The sequence below is a fragment of the Carettochelys insculpta genome, chromosome 12 (assembly GCF_033958435.1).
Source record: "Carettochelys insculpta isolate YL-2023 chromosome 12, ASM3395843v1, whole genome shotgun sequence".
Lineage (NCBI taxonomy): Eukaryota > Metazoa > Chordata > Testudines > Carettochelyidae > Carettochelys > Carettochelys insculpta.
In genome coordinates this window covers 24,357,930-24,374,457 of record NC_134148.1, presented here as the reverse complement: position 1 = coordinate 24,374,457, position 16,528 = coordinate 24,357,930, and the positions used below count along the sequence as shown (strand labels likewise).

Sequence of the window (16,528 nt, the reverse complement as noted above, 5' to 3'; positions counted from 1 at the left end):
AGATCCTTCTCGCCCTGTCTTGTGACAGTGAACAACGCTAGGCACTTCTCAGCCAGCATTCTCAACCTTGCTCTTCCTGAGCCTCCTAACGTGCTATAAATACTTCATGGCCCATCCGTGCAACAAAAACTGTTTTTCTGCATATAAAAGCTCGGGCCAGAGTCGGGGGTAGTATGCAGGGCAATTGCCTAGGGCCCTATGTCACAGGGCCCCCCTGCAAAGCTATATTGCACAGGCTCTGGCTTTAGGGCCTTGGGCTTCAATCCCAAGCAGGGAAGGTTTGGCTTTCTGCCTGGGCCTCAGAAAGTCTAATGCTGGCCCTGCTTGGCAGACCCCCTAAAATCTGCTCATGGTACCCTCATAGGACCTGGGCCTCCTGGTTGCAGGCCACTGCTTCAGTGGGAATGAACAGAACAGAAAATCATCAGGGGCTCCATCCTCTATATCTACTTGCATCTAAAAGGAGAAGATCCAACAGGGATTCAGTCACCCATGATTGCAGAGTTAAAAGTCTCTTTATTTTTCTGTATATTAAAAGCACTGAAAGCAAACAAGTTATCAGCATGCATTTCCAATCTGCGTAGGGGGAGGAAGGGCAGCCACTTTGTGAAGGTATTTGGATTTAGTATCATACATCTTGGCAGCCTGGACACAAACAGCGTGAGATCAGGACTTCCAGGAAGAAATACAACCAGAAGATAGACTGTTCCTGAGGTGAACAGAAAATTTACTTAACCTGGCCACCAGAATATTGGCTTTGCCAGCAAGGTAAATACTTCTGTTGCACACAGATACGCTGTTGTGAAACAGAGATAATTCATACCTCATTCATTTGTGTTAATGGAGGTCTGCAGAGGACTAGACAAATACAAATGTTGAGGTATATGTTTCACCAGAATCACCTGATTATGAATTGTTGGAACCATCTTCCCAGAAGAAAATTTAGTGATTACTTCCCTGGGTCTCATTTTTTTTCAGCCAGGCTTTGAACTAGTAATTGATTAATTTTGGCTAGAAAGTGTATCCCCAATGTTTTTGCTCCTATAAGTTATTGTAGGTGCAAATATTGGTAGTAAAAGAACTCTTAGCCCCATTTTACAGATGGGGGCATTGGAGCAGTGACAGATTAAAGCCTCAGTTTTCAAAAGGGCTCAGCTAGTACAACTGGGGCAGCTTTTCCAAAGTGCTCAGCAGACAATAAGTCCCTCTGACAGCAATGGGAGCTACTAGGTTTTCCAAAGAGATCAGATGATTCTTCCAAGGTTTTACATATATAGTCTGTGAAGGATATGGGAATTAAACCTAAATTGTCTGGGCTCCAGCCCAGCGCCTTAACTAGAATTTTGGTAATAAAAGAAAACCAGACCTCACTGTCTGTTTCACAATGGGAAAAGGGCTGGCTGTGCCAAAATCAGGAAGTTGCCCCAAATCTTTAGCTGCCTATTTGTGGTTAGTTCTTGTCATTCTTTGATAAGAATTCACCTTTCAGTTCTTGGATTGGTGGACTCCAATACTATTTCCCTGAAAAAGGTGAGTCTGGCTTCAAACAATCAGACTGAACAAGGAAAAGGACTGTGTGTTCCTTGTCCATTCATCTGCCCAAAATTTTGTCAATTAATATATGACACTCCATTAATCACTGGCGCATGTTTCTGTCATGTAAAACGAAATGGGAGAAGGCAAGTAAGCCAGCTATATAAAAGTAATAATTAAATAAAATAGATTAAAACCAAACTGTTAGTTTTTCCCCTCTAAAAACATAGCCAAATTACTTACATTATCAATATTTCATAAATTACCAAGCATAGATGGAATATGGTGGGGCTGAATTCAAAGAACAACACTTCAGGACAGATTGGAAAGAAATAAAGCTAGCCCTAATCAGAATGAAATGTTCTCTAGGATGAAAAATGAAACTGAACAGTAAAAGAAACCCGGGGGGGGGGGGTTAAAAAAAAGCTAATATAATGAAAAGCACTAAATGGGGCATTGCCAAGCATTGCCATTTTCTTTCTGCACTTGGTATGGAACAAAGTTAGGTGTTATGAGGGCAGCAAAGGGATTTATTTGGGGGAAACTGTATGTCTTGGAAGAGGGGCACTGTGTTACTAGATAGTTACTACGTGCCATGTAATACTAGGTTCTAATTTGGCAAAGTCATCAGGATAGTTTTTGTTTTGACTGTCCCCTGAGGTTTCAAGACTCGCTCCTGTATACCTTGGAAATTACCTGAAGGTTCCAAGTTAGAGAAGCATCAGGACTTGCAAATAAGGGTGCCCTGAGAAACTAACATGTCTGAGAAACTAACCTGTGAATGCCATTAGTGCACAACTGCTTTTCTGCCATCTTGATGCACACTTTTGGTGGTTCAAGGTTTGATAAAAAGCTTTAAACATTTTCATTCCAATTTTACATTCCAAATGTAAAGGTCTGCTCCAGCTGTACACCTGCATGAAGCTGAATAGTAACAGAGAGGGAGCCATGCTAGTCTATATACTATCAAAACAAAAAGCAGTCAAGTAGCCCTTTAAAGACTAGCAAAATAATTTATTAGGTGAGCTTTCATGGGAAAGAAGTGGGTCTGTCCCACAAAAGCTCACCTAATAAATTATTTTGCTCGTCTTTAAAGTGCTACTTGACTGCTTTTTGTTTTGCATGAAGTTGGTATGCCATGTTACTAAATCAGGATAGTGCAATTTTATGCACCTTTGAACAGGTGTAAATGACTAATAAGGTGAAGGCTAATGGCAAATCAGGCCCTGTGTTGCTGTATCTGAATTTTGAAAACACTTTATTTTGTTTATTCCAAATTAAAATATGAAAACAGTGTAGGCTAGCGACCCGAGTACAGGACTGGAGGACAGGGATTCCAGAGCACTAATCTTGAGTATACCACTGGGTAGTTGTGGCCTTGGTTAATCTGTCAAAGTCTCTGTTTAGTGTTTTGTGAAGTGGGGAGAGTAATGTTTTCTTCCTTTACTACAGGAGCAGCGTAACTATTTTATTTAAACATGCACTTCTCTGTATGTGCTAACAATGGTTAATTTTACAATCACCGGGCTGAATTTTGATCTTAGGCCTGGTCTGAATACAGAGATTTTGTGTTGGAATGACTGTGTTTGGTAGGGGATGTGACATTTTTCCTGCTAAAGTAATATTGTTACAAGGAAATCCCATTCAAGACACCACCTTGTCTTTATACGAAATTGGTGTCTTGAATGAGATGCATATATTTTCATTATGTCAGTTAACCTGAGTTAACCTCTCCACTCTCCTTTGCCTCACCACAGGCAGAGCTATGAAGTATAAAGTTATTTATATTGATATCACTTATTCCCATACAGGAAGACAAATCAGTGCTATCAATTAAAAAGCATGTTTTTACTGGTATAAGTGTGTTCACGTCAGAGAAGGTTGTATTGCTTTAACTATATTGGAATAGGTAAAGTGGTACAAACTTTTGAAGGTAAGCAAAAAGTGATTTATTTCATAGGAATTCTCTCACTTATGTTCTTTTTAATAGGAATTAACTTTAGTGATGCTGCATGCATGTTACTGAGGGCAACATTTGCCATAGGGTATTTATTCAATATTGAAGTCTCACAGGGTTGGCTTGTGCTGTGGTAAACCCGTATCTAGGTGCTTGGTAACATCAGCCCATTTAGGCTAATTATCAAATAATAAAGGGTAGAAAAGGAAAACATTCTGGCCCTACAATATGAGGTTACATTTTTACATTATTCTTTTAGCCCTGGAGCTTATTTGTATACCACATAGAACTAAACACACCAGTCAGAAAATGAACTGAAGAAAATATTTTTATGCTATGGACATATATGTACATCTTTGTCATGATGGCACCTCAACTTTACCCTGCAACACACACGCTGTCATACTTTTTATGGAGACAATATTTCTAAAATTTCTAGAGAAACTAAGTATGATATTAACTGGTTCTGAAACAGCAAATGGAAGCTCTGTCACTTTAAGATACTGTCTGGCTTGTTTAAAGGCATCTGCCATCAACTCCTCTTGATCTATGTCAAAATAAAAAAACTGTTTAATATTGAAGTGACAAAGCCATAGCACTGAGTATCACAGCTTTGATCTTAATTGGCTTATAGTATTGGTAGTTACACTTCAACTGTCTGCAAGCTTTTAACATTACAGAGAGAACACACATCCCTTTAGTCTAGAAGAAAGTGGCATAATGCTTGCTAAATGGGAAGGGCAGTGGTTCGCAACTGTGGTTCCCTGGGAGTACACAGAGGTCTTCCCAGTTACTCAACTCATCTGGTATTTGCAACAGACTACATAAAAAAAACTAGCAAAGTCAATACAAATTAAAATTTCATACAGCTACTTGTTTATACTGCTCTATATCTTATACTCTGAAATATAAGCATCCAGTTTCTTTATTTTATAGTTATAATGGTAAAAATGAGAAAGCAGTTTTTTTTCAGTAATAGTGTTCTGTGACTTTTTTGTATTTTACATCCTATTCTGTAGGCAAGTAGATTTTAAACAAGGTGAAACATGGGGTGTGCAAGAGAAATCAGGCTCCCAAAAGCATTTGTAATTGTTGAGAGCCATTGGGAGAGGCTGAGATAGCAATGCAAGTGATTACGGGCTGATTAGACACATTCTGAGGACTGAATTCTCATGTCATCAAAAACTTACTCAGACAAGGTAGCTTCAGCACAAAATAAATTAAGATACAGACCAAAACATAAGCGATCCCTACAGTTATTATTATTCAAGCTGCTTTTTTATTTGTTACTTCATTTTCTGTCCTTTGTGAGGCACAATACACGTGCTACAACTGAAAGTGAACTTGGTTTCGAAGCTGTATCTGCTGCCAGGCCTATTCTCTATGTTATACAGAGCCCGTGGGACACAATCCCTTTGACAGTTTGCCAGAGCCTGAGCCTGGTGACAAAGTGTAACGAACATTTTTTATGCGGTACCCTGATTAACCATCTGAACAGACCTACATTTTACTAATGTAAACTGCTTGCCTTGGACTAACACTGCTTCAAGCTATTTTGAATTTACTAAAGTACACAAGCAGTACAGCTTGACAATAAAGTGTGTAGCTGCTTTGTTTTTAGTACTCAAGAAAAGTGCAATATAACTAGCCCAAGAAATGTGGGTGTTTCATTTATTCCCAAAGACTATGGCCACCCAGCGAAGTCATTTGGACAAAATGGCTGTTATTTTGAAATAACTTTGTGAGCATCTACACTGCACACACACTATTTTGCAATAAATTCGAAATTGCAGGCACGTTATTGCAAATGTCATAAACCTTACTGCTGGAGGAATAACACCTATTTGGAGGAATAACACTTATTTTAAAATAGGTGGTTAAGACATGGAATAGCATTATTTCAAAATAAGGCATAATGGTGTCCAATGACACTATTTTGAAACAGACACTAAGTGTCTGGACATGCTGTTTCAAAGTACATTCTTGTGCGTAGCTGTGTTATTTCAAAATAAGCCATTCCAGAATAACTATTTCAGAATGGCTTCTTTTGAATTCATGCTTATGTGTAGACGTAGCCAAACAGGTGAAGCACAGATAGCAACAATGAAAGTTTCTGACTTAGTGCTCTGACCGAGATGTGTAGGGACCAATCCTACTAGCAAGATAACAGTTTTGAGTCCATAAATACTCAGACATTTTCCTTTTTTTCTTGTTTTTTTTTCCAGCTAATTAATCTGTGTTCCATGAAACAATTAAGAGTTATCTTCCATGTTCCTGTGATTTTAAAATGGATGTCAAAGTTGCCCCGCATTTTCCATGAATACCTTTTGGTGTGCCATTCCTTTGAAAGTGAAATCTAAAGAATTTCCACACTTGTTAATGATGCTGCAAGTATTTATATAGGCTTTACTATAGATTAAGGCTTTGTCTACACTGCCAATTAAATGAAAAAACTTCTGTCATTCACGGGTGATTAACATCCCTGCCTCCCCCCCGACCTCCCCCTCCACTGGCAAAAGTTCTGCAGTGGCCTGTGGCACTGTGAATGGCTTTGTTGACAACATGAATCCCACTCTTAGGGGGAAGTATTTTGTCAGCAAGAGTGCCGAAAAACAGCACTTGCACTGCCAGACTTTTACAGACATGGCCGTGATGCTTAAACCTGTGTGCTGAATACAAAGCATGAGAAACAAACAAAAAAACTGAAACCAAACTGAACCAATACCTTTCGTAGCTTGAGCCCTAAGTTGTGGAAAGGCATCACATGTGACTAAATAACTGTTTTATACAAGATTTATAATGCTTGACGTTATATTGCACTGCCATTTATTTCAGCATGATGAGCAGTCCCTGATAAAAACTATGGGACTGGTATAAACCAGTTTGTGCAAGTGAGGATATAATATAGCTCTAAGGTGCAGTTTATTAACTCTGCCATGAAGCCCCTAAGGGTTCCATGCCAGTCCCACGCATGGATAAAGGGGGAGAGTTGGTCAGATAAGTGATGATGTGGTGACCATGAAACAACAATATGAAATCTGATGCCAGTACAACTAAATAATAAAAGATGCCAGCTTGGACATCGCCTGGAAAAACAAGGTCCGCAACACCAATTGAGCAGTCAGGGTTGGGTTGATAAGTTGGCTACTGAAAGAAAATTACAACTAACACATATACTATCAATTGGAACATGGAATGTCCAAACACTGTGGGCAACTGGAAGATTAAAGCTGCTTTGGAAGGGGATGGAGAAATACTGATGCGATATATTTGGACTGACGGAGATGTATTGGACGGAATTGGGATATCTGAGTAGTAGCGAAGTCATTTGGTCAGGGAACAAAACAAAGCAAGAGGCAGGAGTCAGATTCCTTCTTAGCAAAATAGCTAAAGGAGCACTGTTAGGATACAAACTTGTGAGTGCAAGAATGATGTTCACGAGATTCGAAGCAAAACCATTCAACATCTCAGTCATTCAGGTGTCTGCACTCACGTCGGATGGTACGGAGGAAGAGACTGAGCTATTCTATAAAGATTTGACAAAGATGCTGGAGGAGATACTGAAGAGAGATGTGTTGATCATCGGAGGAGATTGGAACACGAAGGCTGGAACAGATAATGAAGGATGGGAGGGAGTAATGAGAAGGTTTGGATATGGAGAAGGAAACCAATGAGGCAAGAAACTACTAGAGTTTTCTATGGAGCATAAGATAGTGATGTTCAGCACGAGATTCCAACAAAAGAACTGCAGGAAATGGACATGGCAATCAAATGATGGGAAGTCCAAGAACATGAAAGATCCAGGAACACGATAGAAATTTGATTTTGATAGGACGAAAAGCGGTAACACCAGTACAACTGTGCCGAATTTTCCAAGGAGTGGATATAGACTCAGACCACAGTCTAGTGATTGTAAACATTAAGCTAAAGCTCAAGAGAAAGCGTAAGACACAGTTTAAGAAGAGAAGCGACATGGCAAGGCTAGGCAAGGAAGAAATAGGGAATGCATACAGAGCAGCACTTGAAGAGCAGTTTAGGAATGTGGCCACAGAGAAAGACCTAGATAAGAGAGTCAAAGGGATAGCCATAGCAACAGAAGAGGCAATCAAGCAGACTGTTCCAAAAGAGGAGAAGATCAATAAGAAGTGGATAATGAAGGAGACACTGAAGTTGGTCCAAGAGAAGAGAGATTGAAGATCAGAAGGAATGTTTCCTAGAGGGCAGAACAGCAACATAGGGTGAAATGCAATGAGGTAAGGGAACTGGCCAGAAAGGATAAGGTGAAATGGTTAGAGGAGCAGTGTGAAGATATAGAGAGCCATTATGGTGAATGTAAGACCAGAGAGGTGTATAAAATGATGAGGAATATTAATAGGAAGTACCAGCTGAAGCAGGTGGCAATCAAAGATGAGAAGAAAGTGGTACTCATGAACAAGGAGAAGATTGTGCAGCAAAGGACGAGATATTGTGCTGATCTGTATAAGGCACAGTTGGACCCGAGTGTCTCTGAGAAACTGATCAAAGAACTGAAAGAGATATCTCCACTGATCATCGAGAGCAAGACTGATTTTGAAGGAGGAAGTAGAAAGAGAAGTGAAACGACTAAAGAACTACAAGAGCCCTGGAAATGATGAGATCACAGGAGAGATGATCAAATATGGTGGAGAAAGTACGATTCAGGAAATACACAGATTATGTAATGCAGCATGGAAGGAGGGGAAGGCACCTAACGAATGGACAAGATCCGTGCTAGTGACAATACACAAGAAAGGAAGTACATTGGAGTGCAAGAACTACAGAATCATTGCCCTAACGAGTCATCTAAGCCAGGCGCTGATGATGATACTGACGGAGAGACTAAGATCGCAGATAGAAGCACGAGTAAGCAAGGTTCATGAACGGTAGAGGTACCACACAGCAGATATTGGCACTAAGATTGATGGTAGAGAAAGCTTGATGAAAGAACCCGAACATCTTTGTTGATTTTCAGAAGACATTTGACAGTATAGATCAGAAAGTGACTTGGATGGTGTTGGAGTCATATGGAGTGGATAGCAGACCGACAGGGTTGTTGAAGGATATCAACGACAGTGCAGAGGCAGCAGTGAGAATGTGCAAGGAGTTGGGAAGCTGGATTAGAATGAGTAGAGGTACGAGACAAGGAGATCCAATATTGCCGAGTATCTTCATCCCACATCTAGAGAGAGTGATGGACAAGATCAAGGAAGAGGTAGAAGGGATCTCTGTGCATGGGAAAAGAATTAACAACTTCAGGTTCACATATAATATAGTTATCATTGAGGAAGATGAGGAGTAGCTCGCAAAAACGGTGCAGGTGCTAAACGAGGAAGGGAAGTGGTATGGACTGATTGTGAACATTGATAAAACAAAAACAGTGGTATTTGGAGATAAGGAAATAGGAAGGAAGATCAGGGTAGAGGGGATGGACCTAGAGAATGTAGAGAAGTTCACGTACCTGGGGAGCAACATAACACATGATCTACACTGTAAGAAGGAAATAGCAACTAGAATAGTGAAAGCAAGAGTGTGTTTGGAGGTAATGGATAAAATCTGGAAAAGCAAAGCGATTAGCTTAGGAATGAAACTGAGTGTCTTGAAAACGTGTGTATTCAGCAGCATGTTGTACGGATCTGAGACATGGGTGATAACGAAAGATTTAAAGAGAAGCATACTGGTGTTCGAGAGTTGTTATAGAAAGATCCTGAGAATAGGATGGATGCAGAATGTCACCAACTAGGAACTATATAGGAAGATACAGCTGAAAGAGAACCTACTGCGGAAAGCTATACAACAGAATTTACAGCTATTCCAGCATATCTACAGAATGAATGATGAATGAAAAATCATGACCCTGGTATTCAGCATAATGGATGGTTCAAATAGGAGAGGCAGACCCCCCACAGAGAATGGGCAGATGATATAGTAGATTGGTGCGGAGCTAGTCTACAGAAACTAAGTCACTCCACACTAGACAGGAAAAGATGGAAGGAAACAGAGAGCCATCAGACACCAACATGTGCTGAGCCCAGGGTTGTTGCTGATTATGATATGATGCAGTTTATTCCACTACAGCGTCATCAGTTTATTTCTTTCATGAGCACACCCATCCTTCAATACTGGAGAAAATGGCCCCACATGCATTCTATAGAACTACCAAAAGCATCAGCACTATCCAGCGGCACATGAGGGGTGGGAGAATGAGGGTTCTGGTATGCCTGCATGGAGGCTGAGGAGGCTGAGAAGTTCTGAAATGGAAAGGTGAGCACTGGGAGAGGTCCATAGTGCCTGGGGGAACAGGAAGCTGAGAGAACTGCAGTTTGGAGGAGGCATAGCTGATGTCTGACAGCTAATGGCCCACATGATGTAGCACTGAATCTTGCTTCATTAAGAATATCCTCCTCCCCATCCCAAAGCTGTAGCTTTTTTTGCTTATGCTGATATGGACGGAAAATAATTGGAGCTGCTGGTGTCAGTGTATCTGCTGGAGGAAAGGTCTGGCTGTTCGCTAGAGGTGCTCCTTTTGGAGGGGTGGCTTACACATGTACCAGTACTTCAAAGAAGAGGTAAATGGCGGTTAAAAAAGTGAAGGGGAAGAGAAGTGCCACATCTGGCAACAAACAGGTCACAGCCTCCTAAGAATCTTGGGAGCAGGGTTACGAGTATACACACTGAAGACTGAATTTTTAGCCAGCCCCAAATTTTGCCCATTTAATTTAGTCTATAAAAATGGGTGAACAACTGTTTTGAATATATGTAAGGCTTTCCTATGGACTAATCTAGTAACTGGTCACTAAACTATCTCATTGGGATAAGCAAAACGTGTTTTGCCATGTTTTTGACAACACGTACCCCAGGAATCTATATTTTGTGGGACCAGTCAATTACTTGTACAAATGTAGGCATGAAAAAGTTTACAAAAGCTAGAGCTCAAACGTAACTCTTAATATTATCTTATTAAGTGTTAAAGATTAACTACAACAGGGAAAGAATGTTGTGCAGAATGTTTCTTTTCTCTCTCATGGTTCATTTAAACGTTTGTGTAACCATTTATTCTGTTGCTTTTATTTGCTCTATGTCATCAAAAGCATTAATTTACCATGTGACATTTCATATTTATAATTTGAGACATAATGCAGAAAAACATGGAAATCTGGTAAAGACAAAGCAATTTTATAACATGTACTGTGCAGTTTTTTTGCAGCCTTGCCCTCGAGTATAAAGTCTCTTACATTTTTTAAATTGCCTAGTCAAATGCAGATTCTGTTCCAGTCATGCTAAATTTTCACATAATGGCAAAAAACTATGTCTTTTTAGCCTAGCATTGAACATTTGGATCACATTATTATTTACATTTGCTACTTTTGGTGCTTGTGGGTGTGTATTTGTAAATGTGTCATATACATACACATGCACGCACTCTGCAAGAGAGGGGGATTCATTAATGTGCTGTGACGCACTGGTGGATATTCCTTGCGCAAAAGGCCATCCACAGGAGCTGCAAAGCAGGCACTACTCCCACCCTCACAGGAGGAGCTTGCAGTGGGAGCAGGTGGGGCTTGAGCAACTGAAGGGAGGAATCGCAGGTGTTCTTGCACCACTGTAATGTCTCTCCACAACAGGGGCACAATTTAGGATAGCTGCAGCTTGTACATGGGACCAGCCTGCACCAACTGTCTTAGTAACAGAGAGGAAGCCGTGCTAGTCTATACACTATCAAAATAAAAAGCAGTCAAGTAGCACTTTAAAGACTAGCAAAATAGTTTATTTTCAACTAATATTATCAACTGTCTTAGGTTTTTACATCTATCATCTACATCACTGTAGCATCTGAGTATCTCCAAAACTTAAATATACAACCTTCACAACACAACTGAGTGATAGAGAGAAACTATACTCAGTGAGAAACTGAAGTGCACAAAGGTAACTGATTTGCATAAGGTCACACTGGAAGCCTGTACCAGAGACAATAATAGACTCTGGGTCTTCTAAGTTCTTAACACACTGATCACTACCCCATTCTTCTTCCCCCTCCATGTTTCCAGCAGACCACAAACAGTGGAGGTGCAATCAACTCCCCGCAGCGACTATGTTTCAAATAGCACCAGCACAGAGATGAATTTAGGCCCATGTGAATGAACAACTACTTTTGATCCAAACAAAATACACACAAGCATGTGTATTTAGCTATCTGTACACCTGCATGAAACAAATGTATCTGAATATTTCAAAAATTATATAAGCACATGACTATTGTTTTTCCATGCCAGGCCACTGATTTATCAAGCCCAGTATTTTGTCTTGGGCAGGGAGCAAAGCCTGATGCTTCAGGGGAAGGGGAACACCGTCCACAGCACACCTTGAAAAACTTGTACAGTTGTGTATAGACAGCAAAAAAACTTCATCCTGACCTCTGCTGGGAATCAAATTAATCCCTGAAGCATGTGATTTGATTATCCTTGCCCCAGGTTATCATTAAATCAAAAAATGTATTGCTAAAAATATTTGTAGAGCATTTTCATGATGAAAGTATATGATTTAGTCAGCAAAAACAAATGACTCGCCTTTCAAGTGTCTTAATCTTCGATACTCATGTGTTGGATTTAAGGAGCTGTCATGGAGAAGCAGATCTTTCCAAATTGAACTACACTAGTCAACTCTGTACGATGATTTTTTTCTTATTACTCCTTTCATCAGGTGCCTGGGGACACTGGTTTTTCACCATTGACAACTTTCACATGCTTATCCCTATACCTCTCACCTCGTGTCCTTACCCTAGGTGGTGATACGCAGAATCGGTATATTTGCAAAAAAAGTTGGCTGCTAGCCAACTGCAGGGAATGGTGAATGATGCTGAACTGATTGTTGTTTATCTGAATCTAGATATTGAGGTTAGATTTACACTTGGAGAAACCTTCGAAATGGTCATGCTAATGGCCATTTCGAATACTACTAATGAGGCACTGAAATGTATATTCAGTGCCTCATTAGCATGCCGCCGGCCGCGGCACTTCGAAAGTGCTGCCTTCCGCTTCTGCGCGGCTCATCCAGACAGGGATCCTTTTCAAAAGGACTCCCCACCAACACTGAAATCCCCTTAATCCTATCAGCGGATAGGATATGGGTATTTCGAAGTTGGTGGGGGTCCTTTCGAAAAGGACCCACTGTGTACATGGGCCGCGTGGGAGCGAAACAGCAATTTCAAAGTGCCGCGGCTGGCAGCATGCTACTGAGGTGCTGAATGTGCATTTTAGTGCCTCATTAGTAGTCTTCGAAATGGCCATTAGCATGACCATTTCGAAGTTTTTGGTAAGTGTAGACATAGCCATTCCGACATTAGAAATTTAAATACACCATACTTTTCTCCACAGACTCCAGACCAAAGCCAAGCACACACAGGCATACTGGTGCCTGGATATTGCTTGACTGGAGGAATGAAGGAAGATTTCAAATGTGAGCATGAGAATTTTCTTCTGCTTGTATGACAAGTGTGTGTGATAGTACATAGTGGAATAGCAGCAACACCATTGGTCCATGGGGCGATATTTCTAGGGCCCAAATAACTGCTGCAGCGGTGGTGCCAACAAATATCCTTGGGAAAAGGGATCAGAGCAAGCTATGGATCTTTGCATGCCAATACGGGGTAAGTGACTCTCAGTAAGGCTCTAATGCAGAGATGCTTTTGGAAAAATGTGGTAAGTAACCATTTGTTTTATGGCACTGTAAACTCTTAGGGAAATCCTTCCAATGGGAGAGCCTGGGACATGATCTTGTACCTTACTACAAATGAAGATACTAAAGAAGGGATATTGTCATAATTATTTCATTTCATTTAAAGAAAAGAACTGCCTGGGCTGTGTTTAAGAAAAGCCTGTACAGAAATGACAGGGGGAAAAGAAAAACATTATTCAGTGATGACCCATTATTCAAGAACAATACGTGTTTGTAAATAGGATCCTTGTAATGTTCCCAGGGTCGGACAGACCAAGGGCAATCTGCTGTTTAACTGTATAAATCAAAGCTGTCTAGAGACTGATTTAATTTACAATGTTCTTCAACATTCTGGACAGAACAAATGTCACTTTGCTTACTTAAATCCCATGCTCCTCCCATATTTCCACTTTCTCCCTACCTTACTCTCTCCCTTGCTTTCCCCCTTTTTGTGACAACACTTCTTGATCTCACTTTTTCATGAAATAACCCAGAAACCAGCTACTCCGAGATAGGCCCAAGAACACCAACAACAGAACACGACTTGTCATCACGTATAGACTCCAACTCAAACCCCTGCAATGCATCATTGAAAATCTACAACCTACTTTAGATCATGATGCTACACGCCGGAAGGCCCGACATGATAGGCCTGTCCTTTCCTATAGACAGCCTCCTAACCTGAGAAAGTTTCTCACCAGCAATCACAGGCTACACCACAGGAATATAAATCCTGAAACTTTTCCTTGCAACAAAACCTGCTGCCAACTTTGTCCACATATTTATTCTGAGGATACCATCACTGGACCTAACCATGTTAGTTACAAGATCAAAGGCACATTCTTATTCACGTCCAGCAACATTATATATGCTACTGTGGTAATAATGCCCTGACACTATGTACATTGGACAAACTGGCCAAAACCTTCACCAAAGAATAAATGGACACAGAGCAGACCTCAAGAAACTCAATACACACAAGCCGGTCAATGAACAGTTCAACAGAGTGGGCCGTTCTGTTAAAGAAAGGAGAATTTGTGTCCTGGAACAAAGAAAATTTAACAACAGATTAGAGTGAGAGATTTGTGAGTTAGAGTGCATATTCAAATTTGACACATTAACATGTGGTAGGAACAGAGACATCAGTTACCTCACGTATTACAAGGACTGCTTCCCTTCCTTTGATGCTCGTAATTATCTCAGACAGGACAATTAACATCCCCCGCACCCTTTACCCCCTTCCTTCAAACCTATTTGATTTGTCAGTTTTTATCGCAATTTTTTTTGGGTCCTCTGTACTTCATTGTCAGTCTGTATTGGAAATGAAATAGATCTGATGAAGTGGGTCTGTCCCACAAAAGCTCATCACTGAATAAATCATTTTATTAAAGTGCTACATTTCTGCTGCTTTGTTTTGTTGGAGTACAGACTAACACAGCTACCTCTCTGTTACCATTTTAGATTCTAGGAGGAAAGTCATGGATTTCCACTAACAGACAGTGTGTTTGGCCAACTTGCTTGAATTACATTAACTCCGCAACAAGTAAGATTACAACAGAGCTCTGATTATGTTTGGCTACCTGAGATGCCTAGCACAGTTCTGGAGTAAAGCAATAAATACTGGAATTCATGTTCTTTCATATTAAATACCTAAATCTGCACAAACAAACTGAGAGGAGCATCTGTTGCAACTATTAGACTCTGGGCACTAATTCTGTTAAATCACATGTTTTCCATTGTGGGAAAAAAAGAACTTTTGCAATAACAGGCAGAATATATGGAAGAATTCTTCGCCTTTCTGTGCCCTCTGGCAGTTTGACTGGCTGAGTCAAAGCAAGATCAGTTACTTTATCCTTTTCAAATATGCTGTAATCTCCAAATTGAAACCAAGCAGGATCCAAATAAAATGTTCTCAAGCAAGTAATAATTGAATTAATAACCATTCTTTAAGCAACAGATTGGGATCTCAAAGCCAGATTTTAAAAAATTGTCCTTTGGTGCCTTTCATTTCTAGCAGCCATTTTGTGAATTTTCTGCAGGTGTGGCCAGTGAGCTGCCTCAGGGCAGGACTAAACCTGCCAACCAAAAAGAGACTTCATGTTCTGGATGTTAACTTTAGTTACCATAGCCAGACAATGCTGCCAGTGGTATGGAAGAAAAAATTGCTGTAGCCAGCTGTGCTGTTCACAGTCGGATGGTTTCTGTGTAGCTCCAATGGTTATGGAGCCAGTAGCCTGTTGTGGCCAAGGACAGAATGATGGATGATCTACACACAGTGTCCAAGTAGAAAGAATGGCAGAAGTTCACTTCAGGGTTGTTAAAATGCTAATCTAGGTTAGTTAACAAAAGCCTAATGGAACAGAAAAGTTAGGGAAATAAACACACCTCATATGTTACATATGTACACTCCAGATTTGATCTCTCTAGTTATACAAACATTTGCCTTTGGAAGTTAGACAATTTAACAGTTTTCTTGTTTGAATAAACTGAATCAACTTTTGTTATTAGCTGTACTATAACTACTGTCAAGGCATGCCAAGAGAAAGTGGGCTAAGGCAGACAATACACACAGCTATTGAAAACAGCATCATAAGGATAGCAATCTGAATTTCACTGATGATTTCTTTCATGTGACATGAGAACTTGAACTTCAAGCTGGCAGCTATTCACAGACTAAGTAACAACTTAATAAAACGGCTCGGATGGAGTCTAACAGTAATGGCAGCAAGCTTTTCTGATGCATAAAAAATCTCTTCTAACCATTCTAACTGTAGTTTTTATTAAATCAGCATTTGAATTGTTTTAATTACATATAGCATGTATATTTACATTTCTTACTGGACTTAACAGTATGTTGAACAAGTATGGGATCACCCCTTATTTCCTTATTTAGTTGCTAAGCAGGAAATAGGGGAGCCCCCTCTCAATCTTCTGTATTTATCCATCTAAGCAAAAAATTAAATATTAAGGGGAAAATATTAGACAGCAGTTATGTAATAAGCAAATAATGCAAGTATTTCGTTGGTCTTACCAGGCAACGACAAAAATTGAAACTTAGTTACTTAAAAAAAAATCTCACAACAGGCTTGGTGAGAACTGGAGATATCCACATATGCTCTTCATGTGACTTCCTACTGGAGAGGTTTTTTTTGTTTTTGGGTTTTCAGCCTTTTTCACAATATACGCAGGAGGGGGCCTTAGCCTATTCTCATTGAAGCCAATGGAAAAACTCCTCTTCCCATCATTGTGAGCAGGACCAAGTCCTTGTATTTTAAGATGTTTTAAATGACTTTTTACTAGTACTCTACT

General features: G+C 40.2%; 1 protein-coding gene and 1 long non-coding RNA gene across 12 annotated transcripts in view; one reads left to right on the top strand and one right to left on the bottom strand.

Moving 5' to 3' along the window:
• LOC142019894 (uncharacterized) overlaps positions 1–13,704 on the top strand; it is a 73,843-nt gene extending 60,139 nt beyond the window's left edge. The window contains exon 7 of the long non-coding RNA XR_012647216.1: positions 12,880–13,704. This is a non-coding gene — a long non-coding RNA (uncharacterized LOC142019894). The remainder of the gene's footprint in view (positions 1–12,879) is intronic.
• The window catches only part of SEMA6D (semaphorin 6D), a 326,428-nt gene that overhangs the window by 24,235 nt on the left and 285,665 nt on the right, over positions 1–16,528 (bottom strand). The window lies entirely within an intron of this gene.